The following is a 19,875-nucleotide window of genomic DNA, read 5'->3' on the forward strand; positions in this document are numbered from 1 at the left end:
ATTAACAAAACTAATAAAGAGTGGCTATTCTTTTACTACTCGAATATGGAACACATTGTGCCAGAAAAATATCCCAAAGGAGTGATTATAATATGATAACCATATCCTCTTTTCTGTCTTACTGTTAATTAAATTAATTAATTAAGTGTCCTTTCCCCACGTGGACTTGATTTAACATGCCGCATGTAATTAGGAGCTCAGGAAATGGAGATGAGATGATTTTGTTCATGGTTACACAAAGCCATGATCCAATGAACTTTGTAATAATGTAAATGGAGAGAGATATTTTGATTTTTTAAATATAAAAAAGTTCTTTGTTGAAAATAGGTAACACAGGAAGAGAATATTTTTGGCTAAAGTCTACTAAACAGATATAATTCATATTTGTATTAAAGCTGTTTAAAGCAATAGAAGCTATCTGTGAATATAAAATGGCATTCATACATTAATATTAATGGAATACATTTTACCCATTGATTGGTAATATAACTTGATGACTGAGAGTACCAACTCTGGGACCACGCCACTTCGCCTCGATTTCAGCTCTGCCACATACTGGTTGGGTGATCTTTGGAAACATACATTGTTTACACAAGACTAAGTTTCTGCAAATGTGGATAATAATAATAATGCCTACATAATGGGGCTGTTGTGAAATATTAGGTTAGTTAAGATATGTAAAGCAGTAAGAACAGTACCTGGCACATACTAGCTATTAATGATTTTTATTATAATTAGTTATATTATCCTATTTATACCATTCTATTTATTTACTGAATTGCACATATGCATGTAGAAAATAAGTCATGGCATTTACATCAAACTGTTGATTCATAACAAAAAAGGTACATAGAGAAACAGCAGAAAATAGAAAAAAAATCACCATGTGATATCTCTTATTTTCTAGAGAAAAATAAACAGTACTTATCTGATTTCTATTAGACATCTTAAAAATTATTTCTTCTTTAAAATGGTCCGCATATGCCTAAAAGCAAATGTGATTTTTCTCATTATGCACATTAACTAAATTTGAACATGTGCAAACAAAACAAGAACAAATCAATACCGTAAATAAAGTAAAACTAATATTAGTATTACTCTCTAATAAACTCATTTAACATTATAACCATTTGTTTTAGAAAACCCTTAAAGTTAATTTAGATTAAATGTTTCAATTTATTTTCCTCTCTTTGCACATAGATGGGTATTCTTAACACAAATACATAATAATCTCAATGTATTCTCAAATGCAACTCTATTTCTGCCTTTTGCACACCCCTCTTAATATTTTAAGTGAAATTGTTCACTGATATCTTCTTACAGATTTCATCTTATCTGCACTATCCCTCTTTATTTCTAGCATTAGCACACTCTACCATCTCCATTTCTTATCAGATTACCTTCGCATATGTTCCTTTGTCATCCTCATTTCTTCTTCACCTTTTCTAACTCCACTTCTAGGTTGTGGAAATTCTATTTGCTAGTCATCCTATTATCTCATCTATACCCATTCTCGTCTATCCTAATGTTATCCTTGCTTCACATACCTGGGAATTTTATTTATTGCTGCATTGCTTATTGTATTGTACTTTGTATTTATGAATTATTGTGTTTTGTCTATAGTGTATATTTTTCTTCAATGGCCCAAATTTATTTTATGCTTGTTTTTTAACTTTCTATGTGTTTAAATGTTTTACTTCCCTAAACGATAAAATCACTAAATGCATAAACAAGTAGAAAATTTAGAAAAGTGTAAAAAGATGAGATGAGACTAACACCTATTTCCAGCATCTCATCAAAAGATAATTTTTATTCATGTTGGTGTATGTAAATATACACACATATATATGTGTGCGTATGTGTGTGTATGTGTATATATATATATATATATATATATATATATATATATATATATATATATACACACACACACACCCTCAATGTTATAAACATAAAAACACACAGTAACATTATATATATGTCAATGTTACTCTGTGTGTTTTATGTATATACTATGTATATATTCAAGTTACCCAGGTCTTGAGTATTCATAATGGTAAAATCTTCTTAAAGCTTTGCCTGACTTTCTTCCCTTCGGTCATTACATGGGCTAAAAGATCTTGGTACTAGTAGATGTTATGATCAAGGGAGAGAGGCAGGGAATTTAAAAAGTGTGACGGGGTATATGGTCTCAACCGCAACCGCCTTCCATTTCTCTTTGCTCAGAGTGAACAAAGCTTGTCTTCACAATGTTTGTGTGAAAAAGCAAGGCTCTTTGGCATGCAGTTTTATCCTTTACTAAGCCAAAACCTTATTCAATGTAAAATTATTTCATCATCTTATTTGAGTCTACTTCTACATTATTTTCATGCCCTTCAGCCAGTAAAGCATGTCTACTTATAGTGTATACGTAAAAAGGTATCATATTGTATATGTAGTCTTAATACTACTTTTTAATATATAATCAAGGTTACACAATTTTCTATGTCATTAGTTAACAATATATAGTTCTACAGTATACAGATACACAGTAATGATATATCATTAAGGTTACTGCTCAACCCTCTTCTACTACAGGTGTACTGTGGAACTTGATCTGAAGGGTTTTCTGAATCTACTATTAACTCTCCCCATACCATCCCAAAATAGAGAATATAGATATGTCATTTTCTTGTACCCCCAAAATCACTTTGTCAAAAAGTGGTTTCTGAGTCATTATCATATCACGTATCTGTTACCCTGCACTATATCTGACAAAGTTTAGGACAACAAATGACAGTCTTCTCTAATCCTGCATAATCAATGCAACATTCACCCCAGTTTATATTTCTTTCTGTTGCTGAGAGCTGGTTAGATGGTGTCTTCAAAGCAAAATCCTCAAAAGTTCTGGTTCCCTCAAACTCATGATAAAAATTTGCAAGCCCATTTTTGGAACAATTGATGTGAAGCAGCATTATTGATGGTTTTCCTGCAAGAGGGTGAAGTCTTATTTTGTACCATTTGACATAACATTTAGTATTACTAATTTTACTTTTGAAGTCTTTTTCTGTTTAAAGACCAGAATTACATCAAAGGGCAGATGACATATTTTCTTCACTCATGCTACTGACGGGATATTTCTTCTTTCCTGGAGGATTTTAAATAAATCTGTTTTTAATTCACTTCTGTGCTGTTTGTGTTACATGGCTGGACTTCTCACCCAGATTTATTTCTAGTATTATACTATTTTATCTAAATGATCATCAATGCCTTTTGCAATTCTGATTACCCAGGGGATCACCTGTCTCACAACCAAACCACCTGCCTGTAAGGAAATTATACCGCAGCTGCACCAATTGTCAAGATTTATTTCCTTAGGGCCTTACTATGGTAAAATGTGTCCTTTATAATCTTAACCATTATATTAGTAAAATATATGTGGGGGGATTGGAATACCTGTTTATATAATATCTTAATCCCTACACCATATCCTTATGTCACCTCTACATTAAATCCTATAAGCAGATATTGAATATAGGCATACAATTCTATCAGAACCTAAATCTATGCATATCTTAAGTATTGAAACAGAAAGAGTATAGTTAAAATCCTTATTAAAATGAAGAATTTTTAACAAAATTATAGCCAACATACCATCTCAACCACATAACGGTTATCTTCTTTCAGAAAAATTGTAAGAAATATGTTCTTTCTGATATCAAGAAAGCAAATTTCAGTAGAGAATTTTTTTCTACTCAACAACATAAAAACCCTAATAAAAACTTTGAAAACACTAACATCAAATTTCACACTCTATAATCGATAATTGTAAGATTTAGGTAAACTTTTTAGAATTTAAAATATTTTCAGGCAAGTCATAGAAGTAGCCTTTCCTCTTTTTTTCCCTAATATTAATTTATTCCATTCCTTTTAAGGAATATATATATATTTCCTTAATGAATATAATGAAACATATGTATATACTAATTATTGATGCTATATATAAAAAATATATAAGTATATTTATATTGTTATATTCCTTAAGGAAATATAAATATATTCATTATTATTATTCTTATTATCCCTTAAAGGAGCATAATAAAACACTAGCTCTATTACTTTACACCTTCCAAAGAGATTAACATGTAACAACTCACTAATACTAACAGTCAAAGTATGATAAATACATGCATCAGTTGGAAGTTAAAAAAAAAAGATCCTGTTGATAGAAATGTAAGTACAAATGAAATTATATCTCCCACCCCATGAGAACTTCGAAATAAGTACAGAGGTTTAACGACATCACCAGGAAGCCAGGCACTTTTTACTGTCTATTTTGGAATATGCCTATTGCCCTCATTGTCCTGATCAGATGGAAGAATCTGGAAGTGGGACCCAAACCCTGCAACTTATAGCATGTGTACGTCTTCATTTGCAGCTTGATTTTTCTCGTTTAACTATATATCTTGGAGTTTTCAATAAGTATTCAGAGATCAGTCTCAGTCTTTAAATGGCTGCAAAGCCTCCTCTGATATGAATGTGCATTATTTAACAAATTTTTTTAAAAATTTTATTTATTTATTTTTGGCTGTGTTGGGTCTTCGTTTCTGTGCGAGGGCTTTCTCTAGTTGCGGCAAGCGGGGGCCACTCTTCATCGCGGTGCGCGGGCCTCTCACTATCGCGGCCTCTCGTTGCCGAGCACAGGCTCCAGACGCGCAGGCTCAGTAGTTGTGGCTCACGGGCCCAGTTGCTCCGCGGCATGTGGGATCTTCCCAGACCAGGGCTCGAACCCGTGTCCCTTGCATTGACAGGCAGATTCTCAACCACTGCGCCACCAGGGAAGCCCCCGAATGTGCATTATTTAACGTTTTCTATTATTCAATGTTCATAGTTTCTAATCTTTAGCTAATACAAATAATTATTTAATGATTACACTGCACTTCTGTTTTTCTGCGTATATATAGAGATATATGAGGGAAATTTTCCTAGAATCTGTATTGCTCTGAAAACTAATGTGTACATTTTAAATTGTCGGTAAACATTTAAATTGTCATTCATGGTGTTTAAAAGTTGACATTTCCACCAATGGTATATTAAAGTCTCAGCTTACCAACACTAGGAGATTCTATTTACAGCACATTTTGACTTTTATCAATCTGATAAATGACAAACAGTGTACTGTGTATGGCTTTGTTATTTGCCCCAGAAATAGATTCCTGTTTTTTCTTGAACAAATCCTGAGTACCTAGATACAGGGCTCTTTATAATTTCTCTTTAACTATCTAAGCTTCCCCTTAATGACCCTCTTTTATCTCAGTGTCTGTTCTGTTGCCAAACGTTCGACCTCCACAGCCTAGTGCCTGGGTTTGCCTTGATGACTCGTCTCACTGCTGCGTGTCATTCTGAATCTCGACAGCAGATTGCTGCTAACTCTGGCAGTGAGAAAGTTATATCAGCATCGCTTCTTATTTTGTTCATTGAAACCGTTATTTTTCTTTCAACTCTTGAAACTCAGTGTATCACTTAGCAATTATAAAATCTCTCAAACCGCAGGCTGGATTTAAATCAAACGTCATATCAAACAAAATAATCTTATCAGCTCCAGCTGCAAGTGCACATGGTGCTCCACTCTTATTCTGCTCTCGAATGTTCGTCATCAGGAGTCCTTTCTCCAGCCACTACTACTCATCGACAAGAATATAACAAATTCATCCACTCTGAGACAGACATGGTGAAGGGACCTCTGTTGACAATCAATAAGTGGGCAATTTGAGATGATTTTTGAGCTATTTTTTAGAATTTTTGCAACTGATGTTTCCTTCTTTCAGGCATGCCAATTTTTAAGTATCTGTTTCTTGACAGTCTGGTGCAGAAATTCCGTCACGCAGCCAAATAATCGTACTGAAGTATCTGTAAAAATGAATTTTTGTCTTTTATCTGTTTATCTATCAAGAGTGCTTGCTTAAATTTTCATTTTGCCCTTGGTCAGATAATCGACCAACGTCCCCTTCTCTGCCTCCTTAGTTTCACATTTAATATAATCCTACAACATCTATTTTCTAATATTTTCTAGATGCTGTCATTTTAATGAGGAAAGCAGCTAATAAAAATCTGGAAGTGTTACTAAGTGTAAGGATGTGACCGTAACTGATTTAAGCTAAAAACATGCATTGTTCTGAAACTACGTGTCCAAGTTTATTTCTCACAGTACAACCAGAGCACAGCTCTATGGCAACAGGCGAAACGACTAATTGATTGAAAATAAGCAAGACGTTGCTACTTCCCCTGAAATAGAAGTCTGAATCGCAAGAGAAAACCAGACTAGTGGCACCTTTCTTTGATCCAAATGATTCTGGAAGCAGACAGATATAAGAAGACACCTTTTACAGCATCATGCCAGGAAGGTTAACTACTTTTTATGCTTCAAAGTCACTCTCACTGTCTAGAGTACATCATGCCTAAATTGGAAAGAGCACATCTTTTTGCTTTAGCTGTTGTTGTCTGATTAATAGAGAATGTCAAGCTAGTTGCTTTTATAGTTCCTTTTAACCATTTATGGTTGATCACTCCACATTGTGTATTGACAGAGAAGCAGCCACACCCACTTGGTTCATATAGTTCCCATAAATGAAAGTCAGAATACAAACTACTAGACTTTATAACATAGTAGACCCTCATTTGATGTGTTAAATGTAAATAGGATTCACATGCTTCTCTATTCCCCCTTTTTGGGGGGAGAGGAGAGAGAGATTGCCAGTCTTTTAATCTGGATTATGCTACAGTCAAGGAAAATATGAGATATTCATTGGTATTTATAGATAGGGTTCCTTATGTGGGTGGTTGGAAGTTGAGACCCTTTTGCTCATGTAGGGCTCTTCAAATTCAGACTTTCCCTCCTTCCACCCCAGGATATCCAACCGTGTTCTTTGGACCGAGTGGAACTGGGAGCTAGTAGGTAGGTCTGTTGAAGGTACTGTTGGTAACTTCTTTAGTGATGTTGCTGCTGACACTATCAGATGAGCTTAAAAAGGAGATGTCCTGCTACTTTCAATGTCTAGCCCTCAAATCCCGGACCTCTGTACTCATTCTGTATTAATTTTCCTATTGCCAATATTCAGCCAAGATCCTGATGGCATTTTAACATAATCATTGTTCACAAAGACCAAAGGAAAAAACAAATGCTTTTGATGGCTACCTCACAATAGAAATTGTCCAGTTCCTAGATGTCCAGTGAGAGAGATTCCATGATCTTCAATAGGTCCTGCACGCATTTATAAAAGTGTATTAATTTGCTATCACAGCATAAAATTGACCACAGATTTTGCACCTTAAAACAATATCCATTTATTAGCTTACAGTTCTTAAGTCAGAAGTCTGAGTGAGTTTAACTGGGTTCTCCACTTACGATCACACATGGCCTACATCAAACCATCAGCCAGTCTGGGCTGTTATCTGGAAGCTCTGAGAAAGAAGACCCTTCAAGCTCATTCAGGTTGTTGGTGAAATTCAGTCCCTTAAGGCTGTGGACTGAGATCCCCATGTCCTTGTTAATTGTCAGCCCGCAGTTCACGTTCAATTCCTAAAGGCTGCCCATGTTTCTTGGCATATGGCTTGCTCTAACTTCAGAGCCAGAGATGGCATCGCAAATATCGATACTTCGAACCTTGTGCTTTGAATCTGACCTCTCCTTAACCTCTCTTCTTTAACACCAGAATATGTTATAGTTACCTCAATTCTTCCTTCTATGTCAAGAAGAATTCTAGAAACGGAATCTGTTTTATATTAAACTGGGGAGTATATGCACCTCAATTAATCTCTCTTTTGACAATTAAAACATGACAATTTTCACTGCCCACTTAGTATATGGAAAGTAATATAGCAGCGTTCTTCCTAAAGCACCTTCCAGAACCTAATGATCCCTAAATGATTCTGAGAGATCTTTAAGGTTCTAAGGTTATTGCCAACAAATGTCCTGCAATATTCTGGGTGAATCTCACCTCTGACATCCACAGAGGAGATCTTCCTGGGCTGTTATAGCTTTACAGTAATTGAAGACCTAGAGATTTAAAAAAAAGGTAAGTGGATTTCACATGAACCCCTAGAAACAAATAAGTTGACCTCTGGGCTAGGAGTGCAGATATTTTCACTTTTTCCAAATATTCAGTATTAGTAACCAGAGATTAAAATTTGAGGACCATTGTCCCAAATAATATAACAACTGTTGATCTTTATTAAGGGGAATTTCTCATGATTCTAATTTACAGATAATTATTAGGGTTTTTATTTCATAATTACAATGTTTGGCTAAACTATGTATTACCATTTCACACTGAAAAATGTGTCCTACTTCTAAAATGGTGATGTTTTCCAAAAACTTACAGGAAAAAAGAATGAAATATATGTTTTTACAAATTGTACATCATAGCAAATCATCTCCTGAACATAGCATTAATTTTTAAAGTATTTACATCCATCCTTTAAAATTCTAGTTTACATTTAGCTGTTTACATTAATGTCTGATTTTCTTTCAGTGATGAAATATTTGATCTCACTTATCTTCCTGTTATGGATGATAAAAAACACAAAAGTGCACTAGGTAAAGGTGAATTTTTTCAACTTTTCACAAAATTACTTGAAACCCAAATTTATTAGTTTCACTTTGGCTTCCCATTCAGTTTTAGTCAATATAAAACTGTTAATTTAACATTGTGTGGTTCAATATTTCCCTCAGTAATATCTGAGAAGTGGATGTCTGACTCAACACTTCTCAACAGGAGGATAGACAACTTCATTTCAGGAGTTTCATGCATATCATCATTCTCTTGCTGAGCTATTTATTACCCTGTAGAATCATAAGTTATTTTTATATTATGTAAAATGCAGCATGCATCAAAGGTGACGTATGCCATCTGGGGGCTTTATTATAGTCCACCTAACAAATTGTAAGGACAGTCAAGTCAAAATGAGATTTCAGAATACAAAATACCATTCGTGCTAGCGGCCGCTGTTCTATTACATGCTTGTCCTGTCCTGTTGTGGGGATGCCTCCTTCAAGGGAAGTATGAAGAGTATCACTCAGTTTTTCTCTTTAAGAAAATTTGTGATTCTGTAATCTCATTTTAAGTGTCTCTCTCAAATTGAATCAGGCTCTATGAGGACAGATAACTGGCATCGGCAAGAAAAATACATAGTTAACCACAAACTGTATTCCTCACATAAGGTTAAATATATTTTCTAGTACATTCAGGTGAAAATAGATGTTTCTTCTCTATGAGACTTCATTTTTTATGTATTTTAGGCATACGGTCGAGAGTAAAAATACTTCCTTCTTACCTTAGCAAGGGAAGAGATTAAATTTGAAATGGTGGTTTCATGTAAATGCTTAAGTATGATAATATATTTGAAAGTGACAGCCTTAAAGAAAACCTTTCTCTCTTGTTCTTTAAAAACAAACTTATGGTTACCAAAGGGGAAACATGGGGAGAGGGATAAATTAGGAGATTGAGACTAACATATACACACTACTATATATAAGATAGGTAACCAACAAGGATCTACAGTATAGCATAGGGAACTCTATTCAATGTACTGTAATAACCTATATGGGTAAAGAATCTGAAAAAGAATGAATATATGTATATGACTGAATCACTTTGCTGTACACCTGAAACTAATACAACATTGTAAATCAACTATGTTACAATAAAATAAAAATAAAAACACATGCAGTTATGCATTCTTTGCCAATCCTATTATATTTGTTTAATCAAAATAATATATATTATATGTCATTATTAATATATAATGTGTAATTTATGTATATTATATATTATTTATATCTATAGTATATATAATCAGCATATAACAGAATGTTACCTATACTGGTGGAATTACAAAGTAAATAAAGAGTGAGAGAAAATGGTTCTCATTCTTATGAAAGTCATCTCTAAAGGAGGACAAAAGTAAATACACATTGCACTTCAAGCAACAAAACTGGAACAATTGCACAAGAAAAGAGAAAATTGTAATCGGCTATTTACTTAAGTAGTAAATAATTCAGAGCTGAAGAATAAAAGATAGAGTGTGAGTAAACATAGCCATAGAAGGGTTTTATCCAGTGCATTCTGAGCTGCTTAGAATAGAAATGTGTTAAAATCAGCTAATATCAAAAAACAAGGAGTAAAATTAGATTTCATGTGCATTGGAATACAATCATACAACCACTGTCTCTGTTACCATTTTTCTTAGGACTTATGTGATTCATTTCCCAATATCCCTGCTCCATCTGTTGAAGGCCATTGTTTGGGAGTGCACATGAACCAGTAAGACCCCATACTCAGTTTCTCTAATATCAAAGCTTAAGTCCCCAGTGTTTTTTACTGGACTCAGTTTCCCATATCCAAAGCAAATTTATAAGAGAAATGATGCATTTGGTATCTGACCCTGTTTTTGTTCACTTCTGGAACAATCATTTGTGGTTAGAAAGGATAGGATAACGTAGAAAAATAATGTCCTACTTGGTTAACTCCTTTGACAGTATAGTTACTTCCTCTCAAAAGAGGCTGTGACTAAGAAAGCAATATCTGACTTTGCTACTACAGATAGTCACTTGGAAGAAATATGGAATGAGTTTATTTAAACGAGTCTTGAGGTGAACTGTAATGGAGAAGTACTTGTTTTCTTGGGTAGGGAGAATAGCCATTGTTTGATGATTTGTAAGTTGGTATATTTAAAAATGCATGTGTGTGGTACTGAGTTGGTTAAAGTAACTGAATTCATAAGAATAAAATATGGCGTTGTAAAAAAAAAAGTGAAAGTGTCTTGGGCGTAAAGTTTCTGTATCTCAGGAATTTGAGTTAAATTGGGACTTTGGAAGCCAATGATTAAAAAAGAATATATAGATAATGCATTGCTGCAGGGTGGGTTTTGATTTGTTTTGTTTTCGATTGTTTTTTGCAATGGTTTCAGAAAAAGATAAAGGAGAAGGGAGAAAAAAATGAAAGACAATTTCCAATAAATGAATGGGGCAAGGTAAATATATCTTATCACATTTCTCCATTTATAGCACAATTTCACATTTTAGTACCTGGATCACCTAATTATTTTAGAAGGATTCCAGTTGTACAGATAAAATAACCCAATCACGCTATTATATTTCATTATCATGCTTAAGTAGTTGTATTATTATTTTTGTTTCATGATCTCAGCTAACTGAAGTAGTTTTGGCCATGAGTAGACCACACTTGAAATAAACACGGCTAGACCACTCTAAGCATCAGCTCTAAAAATATAATCGTTACTTCTAAGATTACAGCCCAGAATAACTACCCTCACCTGTCAACAACTTCCTGCCCTCATCCATCAGTTTATTTATGCAATAGACATTTGTCACAACCCGAAGCGCTCTACATTCACAAAAGGCAAGCAGAGCAGAATCTCAAAGAATTTCATGTCAATCTGTTGTAATCACCAAAAGGAACGCTTGACAACTACATGTTTGTTCAAATGCACTCTTACCCTTATGCCTTTGCTAATATCTTGCAGATCAAAAGAAGCTTTGATTTATCAGAGGTCTGTGACTAATTCACCATGTATGGAAGGGCAAGAGAACATCCAAGTTTGCTTTAATACAACACTTCTTCAGATAAGTGTGCCCAGAGTTCATTCTCACCCCTCATTCTTGAAAAGATCCAAATAGTAAAATGTGACTATTTTGATAATATATTTTTAAATTCCATACTCTCAAAGCTTCACATATTATGATACAACAGATGTTTTGATATTTAGAGAGGAAAAAAATAAAAGCGAAAACTGGGGACTAGGCAAGACAGTGGAGGGAAAATTAAAAACAAAACTAGAAATATTTCAGATCTGTTTCCTGGGCTCCTTTAAAAGATTTGATTTTAGAACATATCATTTTGAAGGGAGAAGCAAATAAAGAAGTGATAACTTTGCTCACTCTTGAAATATGTAATTGTAACCTCTAAAAGAATTTAGCAATGTGTGCATGATTCAGTCTTTTATATCTTACCACTCAAGTTCCAATGAAAAATATATAAACAGGAAAACATTTTTTAGTACAAAACTGTTAATAATACTGGCCCATCTGTAATCATAACCATGGAGTCAATTTCCAAATTATAAACAACACCAAAGCACTCAGGCACCTCAAATTAAACAAATCTTGGACTAAGGGTTCAATATGGTATTCTATTTGAATTAAGGTCCCATTGGCTGCCCCCTATCCCACTCAGGACAGAAAGCCAGATTGTATAACATCCCAATCATACGTAGATACATTCATTTATAATAGCAGCCCATGAAACTCTTAAAAGTCCTCTGTATCCTGTACCCATCTGGGAAAAATGTCTTAGTGCATATTGGAGTGAGTTTAACTTTTGAGTTTATCTTGAATAAAGAACAAGAAATGAGCAGATAAAGTAGAAAAATGTCTAAAGTTGAATGATTGCTAGAATTTGAGAATTTGACTATTAGCTAAAATTAAGAATAGCGAAGTCACACTTTGTATCTCAGCCTTTTGACCATGATGGAACGTGAATCTACTTACAGGTCTAAAAACAAAGACAGTGGTGGGGTTAAGTCCTGAGGAGCCTCAGCAGTACCTTGCAAGGCAACTATTTCAGGAGAGTCCTTTACAAGTTCCTCAGGTAAAGGAAGACTAAACTCTTCAGGCACGGGTGAGAGGGCAAAGAATACTCATCAGAATATAGGGGACTGATGTCTCCAACGTCATCAGGATCACCCCATGTATCACTAGTCCAATTCTCAGGATCCTATTTCTTCCCGATCACGCCCTCAGAAATCTGTGTTGTAATTCAGCTACTCAAAGAATGAGACTCTGAGTTTGATTTTCAGAAATATTGGCCCAAAGCTACAGGAGATAAAGGGTTTTTTCAGGGCAGATAAAGAAAGCTTCAGGTAATGTATGTGGAGTTTGAGATTGAAATTTGGAGCCCTGAGCACATTTTTTTCTTTCCCCACTTTCTCAGTGCAGTAAGAAGCAGTCATTCTAATTAAACTCCTTACTTTGACTAAAACATTCTGCAAATACATGGTGACCCAAAATCTTTCTGTCTATAGGTATCTGATTAGGATTATCCAATGGCAATATTTTGTGCAGTTCTATTGCCACAACATACCATGGATTATAAATTTCCTTTTTACTACTGGAAATAGGCTGTGTGTTATGGAAATACATGTCCAGATTAGCTAAAATAATCTTCCTTACTTCAAGTTGACTTTCTTACAATCAACTGATTATGGACTTTAATCACATCTGGAAAATACTCTCACAGCAACACCTTGATTAGAGTTTGATTAAATAACTGGAGACTGTAGCCTAGCTATGTTTACACATTTAACAGGCTATCACAATATCTATGAAAAAAAGATTGATGGCACATTTATAAAAACTTCAGAAAAATCAAAATGTTTAAATAAGTGTGTTAGTGTGTGTTCTGCATAATTGCTTTTTTTGATCAGTTGAGAACCTCAACTGTTTGTATTCAAATTCAATGCTTATTTTCTACATTTTGAATTTTTAACCAAGGAGCACAATAGAAAATAATACCAAGTTTTGTTTATATTGTATTTTCATGTGATACAAAATGTCAGTAAAATATAGTGAGGTTTATTGGGGTAAACATCTTAACTTCAATATGATTTGGGGTAAATCTCTTTACCTCTTTGCTTCATTATTTGTATTTTACTTCCTTAACTAGATCCATGGACTACATTGTCTCACTACCTCATTGCTTCCTTTGTTTACTCAATCAATAGGTTCATGATTACATGTCATTATCATACTCATTCTTGGGTTTGCACTGTTTCTGGTTGCTTCTCTTTTTTGATATAACTTTCTTTCTCTTATTATTCTACCTATCCTCTACACACATTAATTTCAGAGTGTTCTTCTGTGTTCTCTAACACTTCTAAAATATAGTAATCTCTCTCATCAGAGTAAATCTTGATTTACAGGTTGATACTTTCTTGCATTCTAGGTACTTCCTATAAACAATTTTCATCCATTGAAAAAGTTTTGTTTTCCTCTTCCAGATCTAATAATAGAGTATTTCAAAATATTATTCAATCTTGTAGATATAGCACAATGCCCAAGACTAAAGCAATAAGAGGTTCTAGTGAAGGCAAATTAAACAAAACCATATTACTTTCATATGACTAGTGTGTCTACCTTCTAACTCCTGAAAATTAGTAACTGAAATTTTTCTCCCCCAGAGGTTTTGCCCATTTTTGTTAAAGCCTGTAGCTACCACTTCTATGAGGCTGAAAATTCATCTATCTGCTAAATTTGGCTTGTAGAACAGTTTTCAAATGGACTAGTTTATCTACTCACTATGTTGAAGAATTATAAACTATTAACATTGCATGGTCTTAAAATGTGCCAATTTATAAAATAAAATTTCTTTCCTATTATTAAAATTTGCTTAATATTTTTGTCACTAAATTTTTCTTTTATGAATAGAAGTAATAGGAGTTTCATATTAGAAATTATTCTCAAGTTAAGTCAATGATTTAAAAATTCCTGGAGTAATTATTCCTATTGTATATAACAGATGCTCCTTTTATGAAAATGTTGTATAGATGAGAATGAATATTCCAACAGAATTTTAGTTATATATTATCAACAGTGAGTGATAAATATTTTACTTCTCCACAAATCAATTTATTTTACAATAAAAAAGATCTAAGGAAAATACTTAAAATACAGAAATTAATCCTAATTATCATGATCTTGCTGACTTCTTTTTCTGCCAACATTTTTTACCCTTCTCTGCTTTGACAAAACTCTTTGGGTAATAAGCAAAATTAATTTGAAAATATTAAACAGCTGTTTTGAAAATTTTCAAGCTTTTTCATCTTTCAGTTACACTTTAATATGCTTTTGGATTATATTGTCTTGTTCTTAATATATGTAATCCATGTCTGTATTAAAAGGATACTTGACCAAATTTAGTATCAATAGTATTACCATCAAGTTACAGGAAAACAAATGCCTAATCAGCTTACAATTATTGTTTTTTACTTTCATCTGAGAGATTGGCACGAATCCAGAGAGTGTTAAGGATCATAATACCAGTGCCTTAATTAACATATCGATTCTGTCAAAGTTAGCTCTTGAATTTTGATTCATAGTCATTAAAGAAAAATATACTGAATAACACAAACATTTGATCTAGCTTTTACTGATGTTATAAATTAAAAAAAAAAGAAACAACAAAACAGAATGCAGCCCTCCTGAAACAAATATCTGAATTCCAATGGCTAAGGAATAGAATCTATTTAACAAGTCCACAAATCTTTTTAAGTGAAGTGCTCAAATGAATGCCAACTCATTAGCATTTACTATCAAAGAGAATTAAAATAAATCTCTTTTTTTCCAGTATTTATTCTGTAATTTTCTATGCAGTTCTATGTTTAACATTATCAACTACATTTTCAGATAGCATCTTGCTGTATTCTCTCTCTCTAAATATAAATACCTATGTATATATGTATATAATATATAAACACATACATATGTGTATATAATATATTTACAATTTAAATATATATGTGTATGTGTACACACATTTTCTTTCCATTCAACCTTTCTCCTCAGGCTTTAGCACCACCAGTCTGCTGTACTGATAGAGGCATGAGTAAATGCCCAATTTAATAATTATTATTATTTTCAGACGTCTAATAGAGGTCACTTAATTAATTCGATGAAGATCACAAGGGGCACAGGGAGCTTCTGGTGTGTTCACTGCTGTTTATTTTTTAACGTGGGTAATGGTTACAGGAGTGTGTTCAGTACATGCTAACGAATTGCGCTGTAACTTGATCTTTGGACGTATTTGATAGGTTCCGGTTTAGTAAATAAATGCATTCTCATATATAAATTGTATAGTTTAACATTTTATTCAGGAACTACCCCTTACATGCTCCCCTCCCCAAGAGAAAAAGGAAGTTTTCTTTTACAAAAGGTACAGCCAGCTCCTCCCAGATCGCCAGTCATCATTTTCTTCTTATAGCCTTCCAGGAGGTAGTTAATCCTCTTCCGTTTCATAACCACTGTCATATTTGAAAATAGCTTACATGGGCCTCTGAGACCCCTCTTAAAATGAAAATTTGTAGTGTCTTTCAGTAACCATTGCACATGAAATATTTAATTTCCTCACAGTTTGGTAGCTCTGCTCTGAACATATTTTATCCTTTTTCCATACATTTTTGTTAAATGATGTTGTCAAATTTTGAAGCCAGATGTGAAGCCAAATTCAAATTTTGAAACCTATGCAATTAAGCATATGTTTAAGGTGACCAGAAAGAAAAATAAATGACTTAATCAATTCTATATTACAGGCTATCAATGATACAATGTATTAGGACTTTTTGTTCATATTTTTAAATACTCTCTATATTTACTTAGTAACAATGAAAACAATTTGGTTTTGTGTGTGTGAAGCATTCTGTTTCTCAGCTGCATCTACAAAATGCTATATATGTAAAGTATAGTCTTTAAATCATGATAAATGACATTGTTTTGCATGTTAATATTAGGTATTGTGCTCAGCTACTGGATGAATACACGGGATGAACAGTGCCTTAAATAAATTATGGGCATATTTTCTCTTTCACGGATTGATTAATCCAGAGTTTGGTAATGGAGATCTGGTGGCGACAGCTCCACAGTGGTATCCAAGTTTTGGGTTGCTTTTAGCTCCTGCAACTTTTTTAACATCTTTTGGAGGCTCCATCCTCAAGTTTGCCCCATGGTAAAAAGATAACGGCAGGAGCTACTGTGATCATACCCCTGTCCTAAGTAGGATTAAGAAATTAGCAAATATATACGGGCTGAATTCAGCTGAGTCAGCACCCCTTTTACTGTGTTGTCTGTGAAGTATCTTCCAAATTTAATTGTTCAGATGTTCATACCATTGCTGGCCCTGTCTTTGAGATGAAATAGAAAATACTCTCATTCTTACTCCAACAAAATAGTTTATTTATAAAGGAAGAAAGGGAAAGTAGAGATTGGTTAGGCAGTTAGTAATCTCGTATGCTGGATTCAGGGTTTGGCATCCAAAATCTTTGCTATTCCTCCCACTCACAAGTCTGGGAACCCATTTTCTGTTTTGAGTATCAGTCATTTGTAAAAATGTTCAACAAGAGTAGGCTAAGAAAAACTCCTTATTAGATTACACTAGAAGCATATATTCTTGTTTGCTCCAAATCACTAATCAGCACACTTTATATATAGCCTTCAATCAAGTAATGTTTATTCAATTTACACAGCATCCCACTAATATTTGTTGTTTTTCTTTTCCCAAGGCCAGGGTCTAGGGTGGGTATAGTGTATGGTTTAGTGATTCCGGAAGGCTGTAAACACGCAATCAAATATTGGATGTGACATTGGAAAAGAACACTTTGCATTGGAATTGCCAGTGAAACGGATGCACAGAGAGAAGCATATGCAGACAACCACGATCTTGTGCTAAAAATGCTTTTGAAAATGTCATTTTTGGTGTGATACTAAATATATTTTCTGTGAAATATTCTGTACTGAGCACCTGCTCTTCTCCGAACAGCATTTTCAAACTAAGTGCTTTGTCGGGTGAGTGTTAATGAGGGATTTACCATCATACAACACATTAAAGGACATCATTAATTCATTAGCTGTTTTAAAAGACCATCTTAATTTGACCTGATTTTGCATAACATTATTTCCTTAAAATCATCTTAATGTAAAATTAATTCCCCAAACTCTCTTTAGCTAGCTCTGCTTGACTGTTTCACCAATGTGTTCCCTTATAAGTAAGGACAGCTCCGATTAGGGGAACTTGTAGTCTCTGACTCTGCAGACTTTGATAAACTAGTGCATTCGATATACCCCACAGCTAATGAAATTCCACACCTCCGTTCAGATGACATCAAAAGTGCCCCATATTGTTTATTTTCCTGAGCATAATTACTAAGAGAAAGAATCCTCATTTGTGATTATAAAGATATAATCAATGAATGAAATAATCCATATCTTCATTGATATTTAATAGATAACTTACTTAAAACCATACTGTTGGAGCCTATCTTTTTGATGCAACAGTTGTTGAGTTTACACAAAACAGAAATAAAACCAAAATTCTATACTTAGAATACCCATCTAATTTGAAGGATAAGGATTTCCAGTAACAGATGGCATTCCACACAGTCCTATGAAATAGAAAAAGAAAAAAAATAATTGCCTTGACACTGTAAATTAACAGATTGCACATATGGATTAAGACATTTGAATCTATTTTTTATAAAGGTAGAAAATTCCCAAACATGGCCATATGATAATTATTAGGCATATCATTCTAATCCTTAAATTGAAAAGCCAATATAAATTCACATGTCGCTAAACATGGATTTATATACTTGGATTTAGTTGGCTTAATTAACAATATATCTGACCTTTCTAGGAAAACGTTTATCATTTGGCAATATGCCAATTTTGCAGCTCATCCTGATAATGTTTGGTGTCATACTGTGAATTTCTTTTATCACAATACAGAAGAACTACAGAAAGAATGTCTTTTAACCATAGAATTACATTGAGTTTATAAATCAACTCCTCCCACATTTTTGTAGCAGTTTTGAGATGTGCAGAACTCTGAAGCCAATGTCCCTTCTTTCTGTTATATTACTACACTTCATTTTCCCATTAGAAAAGATTTTGCTTTTAATAAGAGAAAGTATAGAATTTTATTTCCATTGTGTTATCACCATCTAAAGGGTTTAGCCTGTAATTTTTCAACAGTCTATTGTATTTCCTTAAATTATTAAAGCCATATTATAAAAACGTACATCTCAAGAGGAAAATTAGGCAATTATCTAAAAAGGTTTACACCCCTCAAAAGAAAGTCATCTTTCCCTAAATTGCAATAGCAAGAGTATTATCATTGCTAAGAAGATATTGTTTTGTGTAAACATATATATTTCTGAACTTAAACCTCAACATATAAGGGTTGGGTCCATCTAACCTGTACTCATAAGCTATGGCTTTTTTTAATACTCGCTTGCAATAACTTTAATACGTAGCATTTTATACCTCCTTATCATTCTTAATTCCATTAATGAAGACTTAAAGCCATTCAAATATATTATCTCTTTGTTATCTTCCCAATAATTTCAGATTATCTCAAAAGGTGATTGTACTATAAATAATATCACTTTATATAATATAAATTATGTTTCTGAATTGATTGTTAGATTCATTTTGCATTATGAACATTCATACTGGTTTCACAAAGAATAATAGTATCTACTCAGCTAGAGACTTTGATCCAAGTTGACAAGACAAATGTTAGGTGGATTTAAAGGTAGAGGAAGGAACTGACTAAGCCATAGAGTTGACACCCAGTTGAGGAAGCCAAACCAAATGGATGCAATAGATCTGGACTCGATTCCCCTTTTGGGTTAACTGATATATTGAGAAAGCATTATTCAAAGGATATAATCAAAGTACCCCTCAAGTTTCTCTCTCCTCTTCCCTTTACATTTAATCAGTAGAATGCTTTCCTCTACCCAAGATAAAAAATGGGGCAAATATATGACTTTTCTAATTACACTTTTTAATAAACAGTACCATAGTTTCTTCTTCCTGTCCCAAACATAGACTTAGTGGCCTGACTCGTTTTACTGAGAGGAAGTTTCATGGTCTTTCTCGTTCACTTTTAACATTTGCCAAATACACCTCCTAAACCACCTTTGTTAGAGTACAGAGACTGGGAAGAAAAAAAAAAAAAGAAAGGGAAATAAATAAAATCTAATTTTAATTACTAAGCAAAGCGGAAGAACCAGCCCACCTCTCCTCCTCTCTCGATTTGGGAGTTTAGT

General features: G+C 33.6%; 1 long non-coding RNA gene across 1 annotated transcript in view; it reads right to left on the bottom strand.

Annotated features, from left to right (window-relative positions):
* Positions 1–3,199: 3,199 nt before the first annotated feature.
* LOC309627684 overlaps positions 3,200–19,875 on the bottom strand; it is a 484,892-nt gene continuing 468,216 nt past the window's right edge. Inside the window, exon 4 of the long non-coding RNA XR_014243910.1 lies at positions 3,200–9,500. This is a non-coding gene — a long non-coding RNA (uncharacterized lncRNA). The remainder of the gene's footprint in view (positions 9,501–19,875) is intronic.

This window comes from Balaenoptera borealis (assembly GCF_965194805.1).
Source record: "Balaenoptera borealis genome assembly, chromosome: 4".
Taxonomy (NCBI): Eukaryota; Metazoa; Chordata; class Mammalia; order Artiodactyla; family Balaenopteridae; genus Balaenoptera; species Balaenoptera borealis.